Raw genomic sequence first — 24,710 nt, forward strand, 5'->3', positions numbered from 1 at the left:
CCACCAGCAGTCCAGGGCCTGTAAAGCCCCACTGCCGTTTCAGAGCCTGCCACTCCCCGTGGCCACAGTCAGCTCCACTCTCTGTTTCTAATCCTACCAGGGTCCAAAACCATTCAGTGCTAACTATCCACAAAGTTCAACTTGACACTGGATTCATCATCCAGGTGTCTTAATTATGGCAGTGTGGTGGACAGCAAGCATAGCACTGTGCATAGTAACCAAAGAGCATACAATGGGGTGCTGTCGCAAATCCAAAAAAATCTAAGTTCCCTCCGCTATGCATATAGACAATTACTTTCTTATATACTGTTACTGTGCCTTCTCCTACTACAAACTTCAACCATCTGCTGTCATGCACTTCCTAATAGTTCAGTTATTCTACCCAAAAAGTAGGCCTCCTCTTAGTCACTGTTCATTAGCAGTACCACAAGTGCAGCCATGCGTTCAATTCATGCTATCTATTTCTAAGTGCTTGACCTAGCCAGTTCCTAGTCTGTACAGCCTCACCCACAATACCTCAGGTGTTCTGCATGGACCTCTTGTCTTAATTCTTCAACAGACTACAGATATCTTAGTCTATTATCCAGCTCTTATCAGCTGGACTTGCATTCCTCATCATGTCATCTACAAAACGCTATAATTACCCTTCCTATTTTTCAGGCCTTCCCTGAGCACCACTTTAACTCTTCCAATCCTGTGCAGATGAAGGCCACAACCTTAAGTCATTTGGTGTGGCAGCAGGGAGCCTGAGTCCCAAGGAGTGTTGTTTCCATCAGGTTTGGGCCCTGTTGAACATCACATGATGAGAGAGGAAAGGATAAGAAAGAGTGGTCTCTTATGACATTATTAACATCAGAGTTGCCCCTACTACACAGTATTAAGCAGTTCATTCTAAGTCAAGTTTATTGGATTTATATTTTGGAGCGTAAATAAGCTTCTCTAGCAGAATGAAAAGGTATATTGAATCTTCCTCTCCTCTATCCCTACCCCTCAGCCACTGAGAGCAGTCAGAATTGGTTGGAGAGTGAACTGAATTGTTCATTTTACTAAAAAGTTTAGCTAATTTCTTATTTTGACAAATCAACACTCGCGATAGTTCTTTGTAGCAGTTTCCAGACTGTTTTTCAGATTTGTAAATATATTCATCTTTATCCAAAGCTTAGAAGGAAAAAGAGAAAGCAAGGTTAGACGACAGCACACTCAACTTTGCCCCGGTGAACATGATTTTATAGGAAATCTGTTGATACAGATCAGCTAACAAGCGCAAGCAGACGAATGTTGTATTATCATTAAGTCTCTCTCTCTTGTCTCATTCTGAAAAAAAAAAAGTCCCCTTTCTCTTTCAATCTATTTGAACCAGTATATATCTGCCACCTAGTTTTTGTTCTTAGATATTATTTCATTTTAAGCTCTGATGAGATATAAGGACAAGAATGTGATCTTGAAGTTTTCTCAATGAACTTTTTCACTTTACTGCACCATCTCCAAAAACCTACAATGACCTAAATACAGTTTTGATATCCTAAACTCAATCTAGTATCATCGGCATAACTGTATTTCAGCTGTATAGTTGCTGATAAAAGTGTATTTCACAATAAAGTTACTTTTCAGGTATCATAACTATCATAACTATTTGAATACTCAAACCCAAACATGTTATGAACATTCTCACTTTCCAATCTGTTTTGATTGGATTACTATAATGATTTAATTTTAAGACGATAAAACCACTTTTTCACTTTTTTAAAAGTAAACCTCAAGAACGTTGAAAATTAAACTTGAAAATAGTTTTATAACGAATTTGAATGAGGTATTTTCTATTTAGCCACTAAAATAATCTCCCAAAGTTGCCATTATGGCAAATTTGGACTCTATTCCCTTTGTACTGGCAGAGAATTCATGACTAACGTGATAAGTAAGTGTATCAAAATAGCTGTAGTGTGTGCTGCAAAATGGATCATGGGGGAGACCAGTAACTTCTTCCAGAGCTGGAAACCAGAACGCTTTTTTCTTTTACTTTTCTCTCTCTTTTTTTTTTTTTTCCTGGAGCACTGCAGTAGCTCTGCATCCAGAGGATGCTCTGCACTTGTTACTTCTGAATTTACAAAAACGGACTAGATATGCACACGATGAAATTGCTCAGCTCTAAAGAACAGCGCACACATTCTTTCGGATCTTAAAATAATCTCCCGGGGGAACATTGTGGCTCTTCTTCGAGACTAAAGACTGCATGAACTCCAAATAAAGTTTCCATGTACTGACTAATCCACTAGCTATCTATCATTCTGCCGGCCTGCTTCCAGTTCTAATTCCCCTTGTCTTTCTTGGCTTGACTGAACCACTCAATGCTAAACACGCATTGTGGTACTAGCTTTGGCTCATGGGGATTCCTCTACTAAAAGGCAATCTTCAACAGCTCCTCCTCTGGCTTTACTGCACCCATAACAGCCTTGTCCCCAGTATCTCTAACATAAGCTGTTCCAGGCTTTTAGATCCAATTTTGTACTGCCTTTCTCCTTGTGTGGCTGGGAATAGATAACATAAGAGGAGCGTATGAGACAATGGAAAGACAATACTTTCTAATCCTTAATGATACACTTCGAATCAAGCTTCTGCTATTTCTAGGTAAGACAGTCCTTCAATTATCTTACCTACAATTCCAATGGCCTAAGTATTTAAAAAGATCCACACTGTATCATACAAACAAATAACCCTGGACAGTCTCTGACTACTCCGAAAGAACAGATCTACTATGACTCATGAGCTGGCAGAAAATTTATCAGAGGGTGAATTTTTCAAGGGAAAGCCAGATCTTTAAATAAATAAAATCTTTCATGGAGACTGTTTTTTTTGCAGAAATACTGGTTTCTCAAATGACATTGAACAACTGAAATGTGGAAAATATTGGCCCGAAATGAAAACCAAACAGAGAGCTCCACTATAAAGCTTGGATTATACAAAAGACCAGACAGAGGAGGTGACTTTGATGAGGCACTTTGCTGACAATTCACAGCTGATACATGTTATTAAGGGAAGAAATATGTTTTTATCAAATATCAAATTTCCTTGTGAAAATAAACATGATTGGTGCCCTTCAGAGCACTATAATTTAAATCATGATAATCTTGGCCTCTACTTTTTCTGCGAGGTCGATTTTAAACTTTTTAAAAAGTTTAACATCTTCTCTGCACCAACCAGAAAAAAACAATACGAAACCCACTCCCCCAAGTCCCACACACTCCATTACTGTCGGAATCTGACTTTTTTAGGTCTAATTGATTGCAAGCTCGGAGCTTTTGAGCATAGTAGTCTTGAACGGTATTTAATCCTTTCAGAGAATACGGTTCTCCTAAATTTTTACAGTCTAAGACAAAGGCACGGCATTGGTGAATTTAGCTGCGCTGCAGCTTTTGCCCACAGTTTCTGCCAGTGAGATCCAAAATACCAAAATCTTTGAAAACCCTTCCTATTCAGTTCTAAAAACCCCCACTACTCCGAACAAACTTTTTGAGTATTATCACACCTAGAGTACTGATCCAAACCTGAGGGAAGTTAACGAAAACAGTTGCACTGGTTTCAATTAACTCTGGACTGGATCCCAAGTACTGTCAACAACGAAGAATATTACAAATACTGGCAGAAGGCAGTAAGCAAAATGCTGAGTATGTTAATCTGATTCTAAAACACAAATCATATGTGTTTTTGGCTTGTGGAAAAATAAGTGAAACATCTTCACAGTTAATAGACATAATTTAGAAATGGAAGACCCAGCTTGTAATGTAAGATTTCCAACTTGCTTAAAACGTTAACACTGACGAAAGCGTAAGCCATTTGTGATTTTTGGACAGTTCTGATATTTTTGTTAGTGGAAAATTTTGGATATTTTATATATTGGCTATTTTTTATGCAAACACACTGCTAATGTATTCCCAATACAAAAAAAACCCTGAAGTGTCCCACTGCAAAGACAAAAAAAATCTCATTTAAGAAACAAAGTCTTGAGTCAAGAACTGTAAATTTACCCATACTAATGCATTGTTGAATGCATCAGCTCTGAAGAGTACATTTGCAAAACAATAGTTTTAAAATTTTTTTCTATTTTTCTTCCTTTTTTCCCCAAGATGCATAAACTTTCAAAAGTATCCAATATCCAATAAAAAAATTCAAAATGTGCTACCCTTGTGCTAACAGCTTTAACGTAGTCACTGATTTTCCCTACACAATTTTTGAGTCTACTTCTCCTTTTCTCAAAATAAACGGCAGTCTTGCCATTGTGTTCAGCGGGGCAGAGATCAAATACTTTTAATAAAAACAAGCATTTATTCATTTACGTTTGAAAATTATTAATACTTCCATATTCCTATTTGTATATGCTAAATAGTTACCTTGTGTGCTCAATTTAACAAATACATTCAAAGTTAGAATAGTATTCCTATGTTCTACAGCCCCCTCTCCAAACATAATGTGATCTATGAAAACGAACTGCTCTTTCTACGGGAAGGCCTATGACAGGACAGATTTTCATTGCTGGCTTTCATTTCTCCTTGCATGTTTAAAAGCAATGACCTTCCTCTTTCCACCTCTCATTCATTTTTAAGTACCTCTCAAGTTTGTCATATACAAACTTGTTTACGTCAGCAAATGAAGTTGAACTGATAGTAGTGAACGCACAAAAAAACTTGCAGATTAAAAGGAAAAGATTAGCATTTTCACTATTCCTTTCATTTCAGCATCTATATATAGCATTTTACTAGAGAAGACACTTCTCCTAATTTCCTACAATGTACCCAGGATGACTGTCAGTCCCAGATAGCTTTATGTTCTTCCATAAGCAAACTACAAGACGTAGCGATTTGTTTTGTCTTTATTTAATAACAATGAAAATTGAATAGTGTGGGATGATGATAAGGGATGAATTGTGTAGTCCATTTCCAGGAGGGAAGCAGCAGGAATTCATTATTTTTTACTCAGAGTTCTTTGATTTTCACAAGATGAAGGGCTTTGCAAGTTGTCATGCAGTAAATGTACTTCAACACTTATCCAAAAAGTTGTGTGTGGTTTTCAGAGAAAGTTTAAGAAATGATGCATTTCTGTACAACGTTTTGGACGTTTGTATGTGTATCTGTACATCAATGAAACAAAAAAAAAATCCATAATTTTTCTGAGATTTGTAGATAGCTATCCTACACGGAGGTTTTTGAAAATAATTTATGATCAAGGTATTTCAAGAATGATGGTGAGAATTAGGATGCCGACAACAGACAGTAACACTACTTCCTTAAAGAATACGTTCTACCTTGAAAATGCATAGTGACTGTGTGGCACTGGTAGTTAACTATACTCTTTCCTAAATGAAAAGTACTACATCTGAGTACAATGGCAGCAAAGCCTTTTGTAGTATATTATTGTTTTGTTATGTAATTTTTTGTACAGAGCTTTTTATCGGTGTTACTCAGTCCACTCACAGACAGGGAGGCAAACGCACCAGGAAGCGAGGTGGGTTGTTCCGAGCAGCAGGGAAGGGAACAGAAGCCAGCTCTCTTGCCCCGCTGGTGACTTGGTCTTACCCCACCCACAAGGTGATGCCAACTCAAAGCAAGTGTCTATTCAGATCATCTCTGAGCAGAAATGGTCTAATTTTATCAATTGTTTTCTTTTTAAATATGTAGATACTTTTCAATGGGCAATTGGCTATTGAAAGCCAACTGAATCATACAGCTATCTTAGTCAGATATTTTTAGTGACCTTTATTTTACAGCTAGAACATGCGTCAGGAGTAGTCTGCAGCAAAGTTTTTCAGCTCAAACCCTCCTGTAATCCCAGGATCTTTTTCACTACTTCTTGCCTATTATGTCATTGGGTAAGAGATTCAAAGTCATCTGCATTTGATTTTCCAAAGCCATCGAGAAATGAAGAATTCAAATCCTCACATGCAAATGCTTCATTTTGTTATGCACAGCTCTGAGTACCTTTTCTGACTTGGCAAAGAGCCTAATTCTCATTAGATTTCAAGAAGATACAGGAGACAAAGTACTCAATATTCTTTCTGAAGATGGGACACGAGAGCTGAAGTCGTTGAGCTCTTTTAATAGATTTTATCCATAAGAGTTTCCTGGTTGCTCGCTTACTCTTGGCTCAGAGGGTGGAAGAGGAGTTCCCAGGTCTACCTATTGTTGTCACCTCTGAGCTCCTGGCACAACACCTCAAAGGAAAAGAAATAAGCAGGTATGCTTCCCACCATGATTCCAGGCATGTAGTGCAAGAAGCAGGTAGCAGAGAGTGAAGGGGGCATTTTCACTCCTTCCAAGAATGTATGATAATTCAAGTTACAATCATCTGTCACCATGGGATTGCGTAGTTTTAATGTTGGTTTTTTAGCATCTTTTTTCTTTTCCTTAAATTTATTGTGATGGAAGTCATGCATTAAGAAGCAATGTTTTGACAAGAAAATCAAAGGTAACACTATGGGACTGTTCCTTTTAAAGCAATTAGCAAAATCCAAATTCACTTTAGCAAGAAAACCTGAGCCTTACCCTGGTAATTAACTGAGATCATTCCAGAAAAAAGGACTAATTTTTCATATAGTGAATGACAGATCTTATTTTCCATAAATGATTCAAGGGAAAGCTTGTGAGCTTTCTGCTAGATTACAGCTAACTTAGATTGTTTAACACCAAGGCCTCCAAGAAGTAATTTTATTTCCTATCTTTATGTGCAGCTGAATTTTCTCCAGGGCAGAGAAGGTAGACAGACCGTCAAAAGCTGGGAGCTGCAAAATCCAGACACAGCACATTTTGCCACATACAATTTATATCCATTGTTTTTAAAATAACAAAATGTTGCTAAAGGTGCGGACAGATAATCTGATAAGAGTTTTATTTTGTTAGCTTTTCTTTTAATTAGGATTGTCATTTATAATGTGTGCAATGGCATAAGGTTAAACAAGTTCATTACTTCTGTAGAGGCAGTAAAAGAAATTTCTAAATATACATTGGAGCAAACGCCATCAAGAGTCCAGTAATGAGATCACAAAGTATGTCCCAAAAAGACAATAGTGGGTTATTTAGCCACTACTGAGTTTTAATAATATTTTCTTACTTCTGTTTTTACAGTTAATGTCAGTAAAGTTTAATTGCCATTTAAGGCCCTCTTGTAACTGTCCTTTACTGGAAGTTCCTACCCTCTAGAATAAATCAGTTAGTAAACAACTGGAAATGAAGCTGAGAAGAAAAACATAGTTAACATTTCCAATATCTATGAAAATTCAGGTCTAATGTATCTAATGAGACTGATTCCATTGCCTTGATACCATTAAAAACGCAAAGAATTACAAAGCAGTCCATTGAAATCAGCAGAGCTGTAGCAGGGTACCTGAGGTAAATCAAGCACTTAGCATGACACAGAGATCATTCAAGTTTAAACTTCTCCTGCAGCAATTCTCCCTAGACTGGAGAAGTCCCATTACAGTGAATTGCAGAAGTGATTTCTGTAATAAAGAACTGAGGGAAGAGAGGGAAAAGAGGGGAGAGACTTCCAATGCAGCAGCCAGTAAAGATTTCATTCAGCATTGAATACTTCTAAGGTGACTTGAAACTAGGTTCACCCCCACCTTCTCTTGCAAAAACAAAGCCAAGACAGAAAATTTCAAAACATTAAGAAAACCTCGAGTCAGATCTCTGAATGCTTAGAATGATATTATATTTTCCGGAATTAATGAGTCTTGCAAGATATTTAGGGATGTATTAGGGGCCTAATTAGGATGCATTTTATCCCTGAAGGAGAGCACCCTAACATCTGTTCAGTATGCTTTAATGTGAGCATACGGATTTCACACTTTTAACTGCTTCATGCCATGCTTTCTCACTGTCTTAAAACGTATTGGGTCAGGTCAGATGAGCTATTATAAATGAACTCTCAATATATTTTCCTTCAACATTTCTTCCAGTTTCTCTCTTCCCCATGCTTTTCCTAACAAAAGTGGAATGTATATTGTACATAGCAAGCCAGGTAAGAGAGACATGAATGGTGAAAAAATCAAATTTAGATGACAACTGCTGTTTCTGTCCTCAGCCTTGCAGCATTGTGTGCACATGCAAAAGTGGAAGTATTGATGTGAAAATGCTCTAGGCAATTTAGACAGCCTGAACTCCAGCAGAATCTTTGAACAGTGCTGGGGGATGCAGAGCTGAGAGCTCAAAATGTATCTTGTTTGGCACTCTGCCCCCACCCTACAATGCTTCTGCTTATGCTGGGGTGTACAAAGGGGGTCTCCGTGTGCAGCCTTCCAGCAGCTTTCACAGCGCCAGGCTTGGGAGAGCCTGTCCCCTCCAAGCTCTACTCTGGCAACATGGAAGGCACAGAGTAGAGAGGCCAAAGTCTCATCTTGAGCCTGTGAACTCAAGCAAGTGATTATTTTTACTAATGAGCTACAATTTCTAGACAGGAGAAGTTTAGAAAAACATATTTATTTTGTACGCACAGTCAGAGAGTCGTGGTCTTAAAAAGACTGAGTACTGCCTGGGGAGGCTTGGGCACGTATTCATACCCGAGAAAAATAAGTAAAAAAGCTTCCTTTCCGATCCAGTAGTGTGCCCCCCCCCCCCACCTGGCACACACACACTGGTGGAAATATTGCCCATACTGCAGAGCAATGAGAGCTGTATGGACTAATGCTAAGTTCAGACATGGAAATTTCAAGAGAGAGTATGACTGTTTATCTTTAAAGCACTTTATGTCTCCATTTGCCTCCTATTAGAGCTAAGGAAATGCATAATCAATAGCTTGGTTCCTCTGTACTTTGCAAAGAATTGAATCTGTAAGTATACACTCTCCAATGCTAGAAATAAACAGAAGACACTAGAAAATAGTTTGGCCAAATTGGAATATTGACTGGAAAAAAACAAAAGTCATCTTAAGACTGCGAAGAAAAAGGGAAATTAAAGGAAAATGTAAAGGGTCTCCAGGAATATGGGTATTTCTTTACACTGAGATTTGGAAGCAAACTTTCATGATGGAGGGGAAAAGGGCCAGCCATTTTATGTGCCGCTATAGACACGCTTCAGGTACATCTTTAAAGACATCTGAACACTGCGAGTAAACCCTGTGGAGACAACACGTAGGGGAAATAAAAGTACTCCAAAAACTAGAGTTCTGCTAAAAAGAAAGCACATATGCCACTTTCATGTACAAACTTACACCATAGCAAAGAAAGCTCAGTCGAGATTAAAACAGCCCCTTCACCTTCTGTGAGGCAGAGTATTTTTCCATGCTGTCTTACAATGACTTAAGGCTTGACTGGCTGCTGAGACATTTCAGGGCCAGTGTTAACTTCTTGTCATTGTGTTGGAGGAAAATTGAGAAAACCTTCAAAGTCTCAGAAAGTGCCACAAAGCTGCTGTTGACACAGGCTCTGCACAGCAAGAAAGGCTAGCAGCAAGCAAACCAAGCTCAGCCTAGAAACAGAACGTCATTACCAAGTGTTGATATCCTACAAGAAGCTAAATCTATTTAGCAGGAGGCGCTATCCTAATTTTGCTATCCTGTAATCAGCTGTTGACAGACTGTTAATTGGCTGAGCACAGCATCCACCAACACAAACAAATGTTGAGGAGGGCATGGGTTCTCTAACTGGATGCTTTCCCAATCTGTCATTGCATTTTCATAAGATAAGTACACAACTGGTTCATCACACAGGCAATGGAAATCACACCTGCTACAAGCTGTCGTTAACATATTACAATGCCAAGAAACTATGAGAGAGGTAGAAAAGGCGAGTTGCATTTGCATCTACAGCAGGCATTTGCTTTCACTTCATAAATCAGCAGTCCACGTTCCACAACAGTCAGCGGAGCAACACGCAACCTACAGAATCCTGAAAAGGAAGAGGAAGGAAACAATTATTCACTATTTCTTACAGTACTTGAACTAGGAGGTAAACCACTGGTTATGAGGCCACAGGTCTTAAGCGAATAAAGGAAACTACTTTTGCTATACAAAGCGTAATAAAATTGTGGGATCTACTGCTAAAGGATCTAATGGTGGCAAGATTTGCAAACAGGTTCAAAAAAGAGGATAAACAAATTTACAGAAGCTAAGTCCATTGCGGACAACTGAATTGAAATAAAATTCTTCTCTTTCAGACACCCCTTGAAGTTTTGGTGGCCAGATGTTTCCAAGATAGAAGAAAAGAAGGCATATATGTTCTTTGCATTTCTTGTATTTAGGTTGACTCTAGTCCCAGAGGCTTAGTCAGATGAGAAAGAAGAGACAGGCCTCCAAAGCCCATAAAGAGGAAACTAAGGAAAATATAGTAGATGGTTCTTTTTGGTTTGGGTGGTTTTTTTTTTTTTTGTTGCAACTCCATAGATTCAGACTGAGTTGTCATATGGTATTTGCTAAAATTTCCAATTTGTAAGTAAGTAAAACAATATAAAATTAACATCCCTCACTATGATGTTTTGATACACAATTAAGTGTTTTTAAGGATATTCCTGCTGTGCAAAGTATTACTGACAGTACCAGCAGGAGTGAAGCGGATATGTGTTGGAAAAAACTCTTGCCTCACTTTTAATATCATACCGCTTTTCAGCTAAATCCGATCACAGAGGTAGAGGCCCAAAAATAAACAGTGAGTTTCAAACCAGACTCCTAGATCTGCCAGAAAAATCCTTCATGAGCATAAAATAAAAAGAAGGCTGCAAAAATCCTATCAGCAAATAGAGCAATACAACACTCAGGCTCTCAAGAAGAGTCGATATTCAGAAGACGAAAAGCTGCAGGTATTTGTTCTGTCAGGACAAACAAAGTATTGGGAAGACATGCAGGAAAGATGACCGAGTTCTTCAAGCAGTTACAATGAAGGAAGCACTTTTAATTCATTCAGTCCACAGACTAGAGGGTGACTTTGGGCTATGTCACTTATTCTCCATCTGGAACTGCTTTGTTAACCCTATTGAGATATAGGGATAAAATATATCTAGGGTGTGCATGTGGTATTATGGAAAGAGGAATTACATAGGCCATTTCAAGAGAGAGAGAGAGAACCAGAAACTACGTAGGAGAAGGTTTGATTTACCGCCTTTGTGTTCATTAACACTCAGGCCCCAACAATGCTACTCTCACTTCTATGTCTGAGAAACAGATAACTGAACAGGAGCTCCCTAGGTTGCAAAACAGTTCAGAAATAGCAAGATATACGGCAGACTACTCAAAAATAGTGAGATGTAATATTAAATATACTGGCAGAGGGAAAATATTTGTTTCAAGTCAAAAAGGAGGGAAATGTTGATCTGATGAGACATTTTTACTGGGCAGTCATACTGCAGAGGAGATAACATACTCCATAATTTTCTCATGCCTCAGGAAGGCCGAGAAGTTCAAACATCCCCTCTAACTTTTTTTGATTGTTCCCAGCTTGTATTTTAACAAATTCTCTTCCCACTTCTTCACAAAGAAAGTGGGTTGACAGCTAAAGCTGCGAAAGTAGCATGGCAATGCTATTAAGTATGCCAGGTTTGCTATGCTATCCTGCAGAAAAATACAAAATGATGCTAATTAGAACCCAACCATAAGGAGAGGGGTGTACCCAATTCAATGAGTTCTGAAACTGCAACATTTTCAAAGGCTTTAACTGAGTCTGGGCTAGGTATAGCAGTACATACATATTCCTTACTTGATTTCTGCAAGAACCCACTGCTGGCTACACATGGAGACTGGATACTCTGCAAATGGAGATTTGATCTTAATAAGACACTTTCTGGTCATGTACACACGGTATACAAAGGCTCTGGCTCTAGCAGGCATTAAACATCTCACTTCTCGGCTCTCTCCTCCTGAGTAACTGACAGTAATCTACGTTCCTCCCCAGGCGGAAAGTAAGTAGGTTCTTTCAGAAGATTAGTTCAGCATTTGGTAATCTGTTTCTCTAAACACCCTATTCTGAACTACAGAAACAAATCCCGCTCTCTGTAATCCTGCTAGTTTCATTGACAGGAGCTTGTGACAAGCATACATCCTATCATAACAAAATATCATGCAGCATTTACCATTTGAGAAATGTTACCTTCTTTCCTTGCTTAAACTAATTAAACACTAGGATAATTTAATGAGAGAAATGGTGGATTGCCCTTTTCTAGGGATTTTCTAAGCAAGACTGAATGTTTCTCACTCTTACTGAAATCTCAAAAGAATCTAAGTTTAATTTTTAAAAATTCTAATGATTTCTGCCCCCAGCTGGAACAGTTTCATTCCAGCCCTGGCTTACATATCTTTCCACTTGGCACGTCAGGGAGCAGCAAGAGCGGGGCTGCTCCATGAGGAGGGCTGAGCCAGGACCTGAGGGCAAACACCGCACAGGATTTGCCCCTGCTGCCGGGGATGCCGTCCTGTCGGCTGCAAGCACGGCAGGCAGAGCCGAGGGCTGGCACCAGGGTCCATTGATGGGTCACGGGGATGAACCAGGCCCTGGGTCCATCCAGGATGCCCAGGCAGGAACAGCTGGAGCAGAGACGGGACAGGACACAAGGCTGTCAGACAGGTACTGGGGCCATCCAGGAGACAGAGCTGTAGCCGTAGCTCAGGTGAGGCCTGGGCACCCCAGGCTGAGCTGCAACGGGCTCCTGAGCCTGGGCAGAAGTGCGGGGGTCCTGGGGAGGCTGGGCATGGCCAGTAAGGGCCCTGACACAGCCGCCTGCAAAAGAGGACCCTCTGCAGTAACCCCTTGTCATTAAGTCTGTAGGTGCAGAGACCCAAAAGGTCCTTTTTGTTTTGGGAGGAAGGGCTCAGGCACACGGGGAGCAGATCAGTGTGTGGCTGGCTGCAGCTCACAACAGGTTTTTGACATACTGTGTTTAAATGCAGCCGAGATTTGATTTTCACGGGTGCATTCACCATTGCATCCAGCTAAATTTCATCCTTGCCAGTAATTATAAACTTGCCAACGAGAGTTTTTTTCTGTGTTCTGTAATTGTAACTACTTCTACATTTTTTTAGCATGAAAATGCTTTTCCCCATCTGCTGCGGCTCTTCACTGAAGCTATTGCAATGGCTCTTGACACTAGTTTCTCTTTAGCAAGCGCATCTACTGCAGTGGTCTCTGCCTTTCCATAGATCCTGGATTAGCAGATAATATACGTCTCACACTTTAAGCCTGTGAGAATATCATTAAAATAGCTATATAAGCTACTGGAGATCTTTTTACCCTTCACAAAGAGCCTCCCCTTGATCACGTAGACTTCAGGAAACTGAAAAAAACAGTCAGGCTGCATTTTTCTTAAGCCACTTCTGTAAAGCATGCTTTCCAAATCCACATAAGGTTCTGGTGGTTACTTTGCTGATCAGCAAACACAGCCTAGAACATGAGGACTGGCTTTTTAAAAGCCAAGCTGTACCAGAAACCCTCCAGAAAATAAGAGATTGTAAAAACTGCAGAGGGCTGGTACTGCACTAACCTTGAGGCAGGACTCACCTCTTCTTTGCAGTCCCCAAGAATTACTGGAGTTTAATATTTTGCTTGATATTTATGCTATGGGACAGTGCTGAGCCCCAAAAGAAATTCTAGGCATAAAATCCAGAATCCTTCTTGGGCAAAGGAAGCAGCCAGCACCTGTTAGCAGCCAAAAAGTTGTTTTAATTGTCTGGCTTTTCGTTCACGCAATAGACTTCACTGGTGAGTAAATGTACCACAAGTAGCAGCAAATGGTATGCAGATAGTTAACAAGACTTAAAAAATGTCTGTGACACTTCCAAAAGGCAGCCCGTTGTCTTAAGAGAAGGACAGCAGAGCTCATTTCCCAGGGTGTGGTGGGACTCGGGTGACTCCCTGCACAGCCTTAAAGCTTTTTTTTCTGCCCTCTGTGACAGAAACTTCATGGTTGAATTTAAGAAGCTGCTTGGAAGGTTTGATCATTTAAAATAATTTTTACCGTCTTCCAAGCTGTAATGAAATATTTTTCTTCTACTTCAAGAGGCATGTAATTCAGTTTCTTCACAGCGATTTGTAAAAGTGTATCTTATAGTCCTGGAGGAACATGAGTGCTGCAGTGTTAAAAGCTGAGATTTAGATGGGCATATTCCATGCATATGGGTCTGTATTTAGATCAAACTGAAACAGGTAATTTATAGATATATCATAACGGTTTGCCAAAAGTACAATTCCTTATAAAGCCAAATCAGCAAGCATTTCTCCCATTATTATAGCCAAGGTTCTGTCAGTGTTACTGGTATAAATGTCTTCTCAGCCATTTAACATAGCTGTTGCAAGATACTTTAGGCTTCAGCTGCCCTTAGATTTACAGTGCCGGTGATTTTCTTACATTAATATATCTTTGACTGAGGCAGCAGCAAGATGTCTGCCTGTGGGGTTTTAGATATAAACCAAAGAGTCATATGAGAACGTCACCATTGTCTCATACTTTCCCATTTTAACCTATTCATTTGTCACAGAAAAATTCACAGAAAATAATGAGAGAAAAAAATGTAAAACAGGGGTTTACAAAATATCTATCATTTATCCTAATGAAGGAATTGGAGCAAAAGCCATTCTGCCGGGTGAGGCACAGAAATACGAATTCCACCCTTTTCACAGAGTTTTGAGCAGTGTGATAGTCGTATTCCCACTGGGTAAGAGAGTTGCGACGTGAGCTATAATCAGGGTCAAGTATGCCAAAAGGTCTATTTGCCTCAGGGACAGAGCTCTGTAGGAGTGACTGCAGAGTCACAGGACGAGAATGCAAGACTTAGATCTACGGTCTTCTTGCCAGGGACAGGAGTGTCTAAAACCAAAGAGGACTCGCTTTGGCAGCTGCTGCTCAGCAGCTCTCTACTCTACAAAGGGCCTCATTTCCCTGTGCCTGAGTATATGCCAACAGCACAGTTTATAATAAGGTCAGGTCTGGATCCCTGAAGTTAATCCTCAGTAACTTTAATATAGGAAACTGTGTGCAATTTGCAAAGCAAGATAACTTATTTCCTACTCAGATCAATGGATAACGGATGGAAAAAAGATGTCTGGGAACATATAAGCCTTTGTGAGTGCAGAAAACTTTTCAGTTTTCCCTCAAAGAGAAAAGGCATTATTTCTATATGTGGGGAAGAAGGGGTCAGGCTTAAGAGCATACAGATGCAGCTGAAAGACCATCAACACTTTTCAGGAAGCTGTTGCCACACAGAAGACTGCACCTTGGCTGGGGATACTTCTGGGGTAAAAGTGAACTTTCAGTACAGCGCTCTTCTGGAATGAGCGCATTTAAGACTACATATCTAGATACTTAAAGCTTCCTTTAGATTATTACTATACATAACGTACTTATTGATCTGTTCTGCATTGTCCACTTGTGGAGCTGAGCAGTAACTTAACAGGAAAAGGCTGGCAAATAAGATTCTTAGCACTTACCAAATCCAACATTCATATTCCTTATAAAACAGGCTATTTCTAGATACCTGCTAATGCAGTCTTTGGTAAAAGAGTAGCAAGGAAAGAAAGTTTTAAATAAGCCATGGCATCTGTGTGCACCCCTTATACTTTTTCTTCCTTCTTTCAAAAGAAAAATATTATTTTGAAAAAGCTTGAGTGTCTAGCACCCTTTTCTTTTAGGGCTGGATCACACAGGTACTCTGTACATGAAATTCCTAGAGAAAAATCAATACTTTCCTTTACATAGATAACCTTCATTATCAAACAATATGTTCAACAGCTGCAAAATGCAGTAAATTAAATATTTATGGACACTTTAGATACTGTATTTAATCACAGGGTGAGAATTGATCGCCGTATGTCTTTGCATATTTGAACCTTTTTTATGGCTCTGGCAAAGAAAAGGCTAGAATTTCAGCTGCCTTGAAGCTTATGTATAGTTTTTTTCTTACACACTTTGCATTTAAAGACTTTTGCTTCAGTATATCCCAGCAGCAACATACGACTTCTCAGCGTGACATTCTGTAGCCTAATCCAGCAGTAATTCTTCACCCAAAACTCCTGCTAACTGTAACAGAGTTTTGCCTGAAAAGGGATTACCACAGCAGGCCCACGATCACTGTCCCACCACTGGAAAAGCAGTTGCAAGCCCCAGAAAACAAACTGCCTGAAAGATCCTTTCAACAGCAGCAGCATATGGGCCTCCGGCAACTGTCACAAAGAAGCAGCTGCACAGTGAGCTACGGAGATGCTCTGTGCCAGATGGAGACGAGGCTGGAAGCAGTTATCCGGGTGGCCCATTTTGCTCTGTGCCTGAAAGAGCACTTAGTAACCAACACCAGAATCACATTCGTAAATAACATCCATCCAGATGCCTATTGATCTACGCACTACCTCTGTGGTGCAGAGAGAAATATTTCTATGGGCACATAAATGACTATGAAACGTAAGCAACCTTCTCATTCCATTTTGCAGTAATACTGCAGAGACAACCCAGCCTGTTTCTCAAAGGCAACAAAATCACCTTGTGTTGGCTGGCCCTTCATTCATCTGCTTTTTGCTTATGAAAAAGACACAGTCAGGAGCAGGAATTCTTAACTCAACTTGCTTTACTTTGCAATAGAGAAAACTTTTTGGACCAAACCCAATTCTCGTATAAGTAACCTCTCTAAAATCAGTGGTGCTATTTTATGTCTATGACTAAAATTTCTGATTTTATTCCTAATATTCCAGGAACAATTTGAGATTGTTGTCAAAAAGATAAATGACCTGAAACATCTAACGGACACCAGTGATATAAGTGAGTGATATGATAAAACTCTGATCATATTGCAACGTAACTCTTATTTCAAGTAACTTATTTTAAGCTGTCCCTGGGAAAGGAGGGAAAGCAAGGAGAATGACACTGGCAAAGCTATGGCAGAATATAGTTACATAATTACATTTCTGCCAATAAGTTTCTCTGCATAGGTAGCTTTCTCCACTGTCTTGCACCTTGTATCATTGTTTACCTCCTTTAAATGCTTACCAAAAAAAAAGTAAGAAAGACTAATGGCATTACTTTTCCGTTCTCCTTGATCAGTACATGGCTACACAAAACACAGGTTAGTGCGAAGGGAAGGGTGGAACTCATGCTCAGAGCTTTAGGTAATCACCAGCTAAATATGAGCTCCAGGATAAGAATTTTATACCTGTTTTGTATTTCTGGAGAGATGCATATTACTCCATTAAAACTTGAAAATGATCAGAGAAAAATATTCCCATAAGAGCCTCTGAAACATCAGCATACATATCAAGCCAGTGTACCCATTATTGTTCAGCTGGGGGGCAGGAACAGTCTTTTTCATTGCGTTTAGATAAAATCTTTTTTACTTACTGCCGGAGAGACAGACTACGAGCTCTGAAAAGGTAGAGCAGATACAGCAGTGCACTGGAAAATATTTCTCTATTGTTTTATATTTATCTTGTGGCTTCCTTTCATCAGAAGTTACTTCATCTCCAGCACTGATTTCAGATTAATATATAAAGATACTTGCAAAGGTTAGAAATTGTGTTAAATTTGGCTTGAGAACTACATGCATCCATGTCTGGATCTGTGGCTCTGGTGCTATATGTCTCTGAAACGCTTACAGATCCACAAACTGATTGCAAACAAAAAATTGGCTTATGATATGTCAGTTTTCATTTGCTCAAACATGCCATATTTTCAGGTGAGCTTTTACTCTTTTCACAGAAAATAACTTTAAGTATTGTGACATTTTAAAAAATGACAGCATATATTTGATGTGTTGCAGAGTACACGGTATATATTCTACTACAGAAATCTGTGACCTTAGCCTGGGTTTACATCAGTGCCTTTGGGCAGCCTGCTTCACTGCGGAGCACTCAGAGCAGGTTTAAAATGAGTATAACATTGGCACAGTATAAGGCACTTGCTGCATTCACAGTACCCAGGGCAGCTTTCAGCCACCCAATTCTTGTGCAATCCCTGCTGAAGTCAATGGAAGTCCTCCATGCCCATCCGACTTCAACGCAGTTTGGCTCCTCCCTTGAACACAATATGCAGCTGCTGGAAGGGAGCAGAAAAAGAAGTATCTTTGAAATAAAATGACACTAATGGTAGAAAGCCTTGTATAAATACAGATCCGTGCCAAATACAACAAGTTTTACCCTCTATTGTGATAAAGGCCTCGGATTTTAGGGTTAGGGTTAGCAGCAGTTAGGGTTAACCCTAGCAGCAGCGATGGCCGAAACCCTAGCAGCAGCGATGGCCGAGTGGTTAAGGCGTTGGACTTGAAATCCAATGGGGTCTCCCCGCGCAGGTTCGAATCCTGCTCGCTGCGGCCCGACGGGGGTTACTTTAAGTACCTGAAGGGGGAGTGTCAAGAGGATGAGGCCAGCCTCTTCTCCCTGGTGCCCAGCAACAGGACAAGAGGCAATGGGCACAAACTGAACCACAGGAAGTTCCCTCTGAACCTGAGGAAAAACTTCTTCACTAAAGAAATATGCTCTAGAGGACCCTGCTTGAGCAGGGAGGTTGGACTTGACGATCTCCAGAGGTCCCTTCCAACCTAAACCATTCTGTGATTCTGTCATTTTGGATTCACACACTGTGAAAGGAAACATCTGGCTTTAACAGCATTATTCCTGATTTAGTTTGGGAGTACAATCAGAATCATTCCACATCAATGACAGTTTATGTAGTAAATCATGCCCTTTGTACACCTGTGCCATTCTGACAATTGCTAGAAGGGAGCTAGTATCGCAATAGAGAGGAATACTGACCATACTCAAACAGCAAGAAGTATTAGAACAGAATTTGGCCATGGATGTTTGCAGATTTGCTGTTCGACAAGCCTAGCCAGCTTGAGCTTGCATCACGCTCTAATAAAAACCTAATACCTTTTCATCTAGCTCACTCAGCCACATATATCAGGCTTCAGAGGTGTCAAGTCTAAAAAGAGAATTGTACATCTACCTTGGAGATATTTTTATTGCTGAGGAAAAATATATTGCTAGAAACAGTTCCTTACCCAGAAGGAGAGTTCCATTTTGGAAAAATAAAACAAAAAAGAAAGAAAAAGTCAGGCAATAAAAATTAATTTTGTCATCAGATCTGTCCTGATCTGTTGCACTCAAACTTGAAAGCCTGTCCTCCTGTCTCTTGCAACTTCTTTCTTTTAAGTTCTGAAGAGGCTTGACAGGCAGAAAGTGAACAGATGCACATTAGAGGTGGGAGCTGATCTTGTAGGAGGTCTAAGCTTGAATTATGCAAAGATGAGGATGTAGAGGCGTGCCTGCACGGTGGAGCGTTGTGTAGGCAGATGAATCCCCCAGCATGCACCTCTTTACAGGACAGGGTATTACATAAAGCTTGCAAATGACTTCCTGTCCCTCCATTTTATATCTGGGTAGATATGTAAAGATACTGACACAGAGTCATTTCCTTCTGGCCCTGTTGGTATCTTGTCTGAGTTTGAGCTTTCCCATCCCACCTTGTGGCCTTTTTGTTTATAAGCCATCAAACATTCTTCCATCATGATTGCTACTGTTTCCTCACCAGACACAGGTTGTCCTTCACCTTGCAAACCTCACTCTTTCTGTCCCTGTTCCCTGATTGAAAGACTTTTGTTCAAAGCCAGCAAGCAACCTGTTTCTCTAGCTTCCATGTATGTATCAGCTGCCTCCTGAACCGGGCTCTCTCTAGCACCTGTGCTCCCTGGAGGCAACGGGTTCCTGTGGCAATGTCAAGTTACTCTGGTGCATTACGGTTTTAGCCTTGGCATGACAATCTTCATCTTCGCAGCCAAGTGCCTTCTGTAGTTGGACATGCAGGCGAGTTGAAAAAGCATACTTTTTGTATCATATTACACAATCCTAGAATACTAAGAGCAGCCATGAATTCCATGTGCATGTGCAAGTCAGTGCACACTGACTTCCTTGTATAAGAAGGCCTAAAAGGCAAATGAGTCCTCTTTTTTTTGGTACTAAGAAGTTTTTCAGTACTGAGTACCTCTGATAATCCAGTCTCAAATCAGAGTGCTAGAAAAAACAGCTATAATTCTTCACATTTATGCAGGACAGCAAATCTCAAAGTTTGTCAGAGACATTCTTAAAAGACATATTTAACTAGAAATATTATGGGTACAGTACCCTCCCTGGCTTCTGTAGGTGCAAAATATGATCTCCTCCTGTCATTATATACCTACCTTTTGGTAAACAGTCATTAGACGAAGTTCTGGCAAACATAACTCATAAGAAGAAGAAAACTTTCTTTACATATTTTTTTAAATATTCCAGGGAGTTTTGTAGTCTGATTTATGAAGGACAGATGCAAACATTACTGATCAAAAGTCAAACTCTTGTAGAAAAGTGCTAATTCACTTTAAATAGATACCATAGGTAGAGCCACAGTGAATTTCCTAGAGTTAGTTAACTGCAGCACTGTGGTGTATTTACCAAGCTATTTAAAAACTCAAACATTGTCCTTAAATATGATATGCTTTAGGCTTAACAAATCAATGTTAGAACATGCATGGAATGCCTACTTCTGGCCATATATTGTTTATTCTCTACTAAATTATTTGTCTTAATTCATAAAAGGAGCTGCAAATTCTTTTACCATTCATATAGTGAAAAATATATTGCAACTTATTTCATTAGGCACATGGATGAATCAAATTAAATTTGAAAAAATCAAAATTTCTGTAGTTTGTGTAATAATAACTTATTACATAATAAGTTATAAGTTATATAAGTTACATAATAATTATTTTCTAATTTAACAAACAATCCGTAAAAATGAGGCTTTGCAATTTTAACTATCAAATATGTTCTTAAGACGTTTTTAAAGGACAAAAACAAAAAAGTTTAGATGATACATAGACGATGCAATTAGATATATTTTGGGAAAATGAGAGTTACACTAATCTATTCTGCTCTAGGCGGTCACAGTGAAAGAAACCACTTCAAGAATGCTGGAATACCTTTCTTTACCACAAGACACCCACCCAAACTAATAATAGGACAACATTCAACAAAGTAGAAAACAAACCTAATAGAAACAAACTTACAGAAAAAGTCTTCTAAATACATGGTTTATCCCCCACACCTAAATTGAAGAGATTTTAATTAACTTCTTTTTCCAGTGGAAAGCCACACAATCACAGAAGGATAATTTTTAGTTCAGTGAACATAAGGACTCAGTCCATTGAAAATATTCCTGGAGCACAAAGCATAGTCTTCCTCGTGTCCTTCAAGGGAAACACAAAAATTTCTGCCACAGAAGTCTGGGAAATAATATATTTTGGTGTTCCCCTCTGTGTAAAGCAGGGATAACACAGCGCATAGACTGACCAATCATAAAGATAAATAAACATTCCAGTACAAAAATATTTGTTACATGAGTAACTGCAGTATCACAGAACAGAAGAAAGACACTTTCTTTGTGCCTGTCTCTTAATGCAGGCACATTTCTTTCTTTCAGGTCTACCACAGCTCTTTCCATACTATAGTTGAACTTCCCATTTTATAATCAAAATAGATCTATATTCCTGGAGATCCGTATGCTGACACATCACCTCTAAGCTCCTTGTAATGCCCTGTCCTCCTGTTGTTGAAAGAGACTTCCTTTGGCGCTTCCCCCAGTAATATGTACTGAGGATTTAAAATAACACACTGGGCTGTGAACGCAGGTAGCTGAAAAACACATCCCATTTCATGTTCCTAATCAGGTTCAAATGAGGTGTATCTGCTCCGTCTTTGCAAGCTTGACCTACTTTTCTTAGAGAGATTAACAGAACTGTGACAAGTCTCCCCTGTTTTAGGAACATTTTGGTCTGCTTTAGGAAGGAAAGTAACTCTGCCTTGTTCCTCAGCAGACTTTGCCTCACCTGCAAACCTCTTCTCTGTTGACTGTGGCTAAAAATTCCTTACAAACTTGTTCTGTATTAATTGGTACTCAGGAGTTCCCTAGATTTAACCCAATACTTTTGCTCTTTTCATCCTAAAGTTTGTCTCCCCTTGCCCTTTTGAACGCACAGGAACCTCCCCATGTATTTGGGGCCATCATCTCACAGGCTCTTTCTTAGCCACTTTATGGACAGCTGTTTTACCATCTCTCTCATTCTCACACTCTTTGAGAACATAAATGTACTTATTCAGCACCTCGTACCACACAATAAAAGGTTCCTCAAGTCTCCCTTTCACACATCAGCTCTTTGTCACATAAATTCTCCCAGTTTGGTTCCAGCAGGTGAATGCCTCCACCAGCTCTCTAATCTCTCTGGCTGTTGGCCAATCGCTTCATTTTTTGGAGAACATGCAGAAAAAACTGTGCACATTTTCCTCCAGTTTCCCTAGTCCTCAGGGAACAACAGAAAAAAGGCCTTCATGTACTACCTCCTCGCAAGAGAACTTCAGCTCATTACACGTCTTCTCAGTTTCTACTGTTTAATATTTCTTTCTCTTCACTACCTGTCAGAATCAGGACCTATTCTAAGGTCTAAATATTGCTAAAATACCACATCCAGTTTTCAAACTAGCAATTCAAGAAGGGCATTGATAAATTAGAGAAAGTTTTTCCTCACAAGAATAGCTAAAGGATTACAAAAATTGTATTTATAGAATCTTCATGAGTTCAGTCTATGTATATCACATGGAAGGTATTAGAAGATATATGTGTTCCACGAGACTCGTGCTACTTAATCCTCAGCTGGCATTAACTGTGGTGACAAGAAGCTTACAGCGCAGAAAGGCAGGGATCGCTACAATGCTGGAAAGCTATAGACAAAAATCTTCTTTGGTAACAGCAGGTACTATTTTAATACCTCGCGAAGAGGGAATGTATAAGTCTTTACTGAGTCACTGGGAGAGGTGACCTACACTTGAGAAGTAGCAAAGAACTGAGGAAAATTGCTATTACTGTTTCATTTCCGCATAAAGTGAGCGGTGCTATTGGCAGGGCCATCTCCCCACTCACTGTGGAAGAAATCGTGAAAGCCTGTAACTGCTTCCAAAGTCTTCCTGATTATAAGCTACGCTCTGCTTCTGCCCCCAGACATTAGCATAAACAGTTGAGTCCGCTTGGCCCTCAATAAATAAAGAACAGGCCTATATTCAAGCTTTCAGGAATGGTTTGATCAAAGCCAACCGACTCCTAGAGGGAAAAAGTGAAATACTGTAAAGGAGTCTCATTAGATAAGCTGGCAAAGTGTGACAAAATCCAGAGGTGGCCACTCTTCCTGTTTTCTCAAGTGGAAAAAAATGTATAAATGTATTAGCAACAGAGCTGATTGATTAACTTTTGGAGTAACTTCTTGAAAATCTTTCATGACAAGTTACTTACGAGCCAAGATCATCTTCAGCCAAACAAGAACTAATTTCAGGAAATCCTACAAACCGTAACAAACAGGAAAGGCAGACTTTTACAATGGTCTCTGCTGATTTATTCCAGTCAATTTACTGGGCTGACTAAGGAAGTTGGCTGTCTTAATTACCATTAACTGAGGCAACACACACAATACCTCGTATCCCTGACTGGAGAAAGGCCAAAGTTCAACCTATCTTCAGAAAGGCCAAGAAGGACAAGCTAGTGAACTATAAGCAGGTCAGTCTCAGTTCAGGCTCTGGGAAAAACATGGAGCAAATCCTCTTTGACACCAAAATGGGGGTACAGTCAATACGCTTGAGAGCAGGGCTGCCATTCACAGAGACCTAAACAGGCTAAACGAATAGGACGAACAGGAAAATCAACAAAGTCAGCAAGACAAAACGCACAGTCCTGTACATGGGATGGATGAACCCCTGCACTGGGACAGGTTGGGACTGACTGGTTGGGCAGCAAGGGCCCTGAGGGCCCTGGCAGACAGCGGACTAAATATGAGCCAACAGTGCAGCCTGGCAGTGAAGATGGCTAACAGCATCCCAGGCTGTATGAGCAGGGACACAGTGAAGTGATAATCCCCCTTTACTTAGCACTCGTAAGATGGCACCTCGAATACTGCATCCAGTTATGACCCCCCCCAATACAGGAAATTCTGATAAACCTGAGCAAGTCCAGCAGAGGACACTGCGATGATTGGGGGCAGGAGCGCTTGCCCTGTGAGGAGAGGCTGCGGGAGCTGGGCCTGTTCAGCCTGGAGAAGTGCTGGCTTCAGGAGGACCCAGCGAAGCGAACAGGAAGACGGAGGCAGGTTCTTCACAGCAGTATGTTGCTGGAAAACAAGAGACAATGATCGTCAATTGAAATGGGAGCTTCTGACTGGACACAAGGAAAACTTTTTACTATAAGGGTGATGAAGGACTTCGAGAGATGGCCCAGCGAGATGCTGTGGGACCTCCATCTGTGTGATCTTCAGGCCCTGGCTGGACCAAGCCCTGAGCTACCTGCCCTGCATTCACAGTAATGCTGCTCGGAGCAGCAGGTTGGACTAGAGACCGCCCGCGGGCCTTTCCAGCCACCTTGAGTTTGTGAATCTGCGACGGACGGAAGAGCTTTTACTATACAGCTTCTTTGCACTACCAAGCGCAGCTCTACCCAGCTGCACTTACTGTTGCAATCTCCACCTGCTCGTCACTGAAGTCACTACTCCCTAATGGCGGGGGTACTTCAAGTACACAACACGGAACAGCAGCATATTTGCTACTTCGACAGATACGTCACTGCGTCTCGAAAACGGCGGCAGTTACTACAGCGGCTCCGGCCGCGCCCGCCCGCCCGGCAACAACCGCAGCGCCAGAGCGACCCCACCCCAACGGCGGCCCCACCCGCCCAACGGCCGCCGAGGCCACGCCCACC

At 40.4% G+C, this 24,710-nt stretch overlaps 1 long non-coding RNA gene and 1 other non-coding gene across 3 annotated transcripts; one reads left to right on the forward strand and one right to left on the reverse strand.

Moving 5' to 3' along the window:
- Positions 1 to 6,688: 6,688 nt before the first annotated feature.
- LOC138066881 (uncharacterized) lies at positions 6,689 to 24,671 on the reverse strand. 2 transcript variants are annotated; one of them, XR_011140505.1, is made up of 3 exons: positions 24,464 to 24,671; positions 23,959 to 24,126; positions 6,689 to 9,871 (listed from the first exon to the last, which is right to left on the reverse strand). It is a non-coding gene; the product is annotated as an uncharacterized lncRNA (long non-coding RNA). The 2 variants fall into 2 exon arrangements; XR_011140504.1 differs by lacking the exon at positions 6,689 to 9,871 and adding an exon at positions 16,068 to 17,981 and having other exon boundaries at positions 24,464 to 24,665.
- TRNAS-UGA (transfer RNA serine (anticodon UGA)) lies at positions 18,174 to 18,255 on the forward strand. Its single transcript has one exon. It is a non-coding gene; the product is annotated as a tRNA-Ser (tRNA).
- Positions 24,672 to 24,710: the final 39 nt, after the last annotated feature.

Source organism: Struthio camelus, chromosome 3 (assembly GCF_040807025.1).
Source record: "Struthio camelus isolate bStrCam1 chromosome 3, bStrCam1.hap1, whole genome shotgun sequence".
In the NCBI taxonomy this organism is placed as follows: domain Eukaryota; kingdom Metazoa; phylum Chordata; class Aves; order Struthioniformes; family Struthionidae; genus Struthio; species Struthio camelus.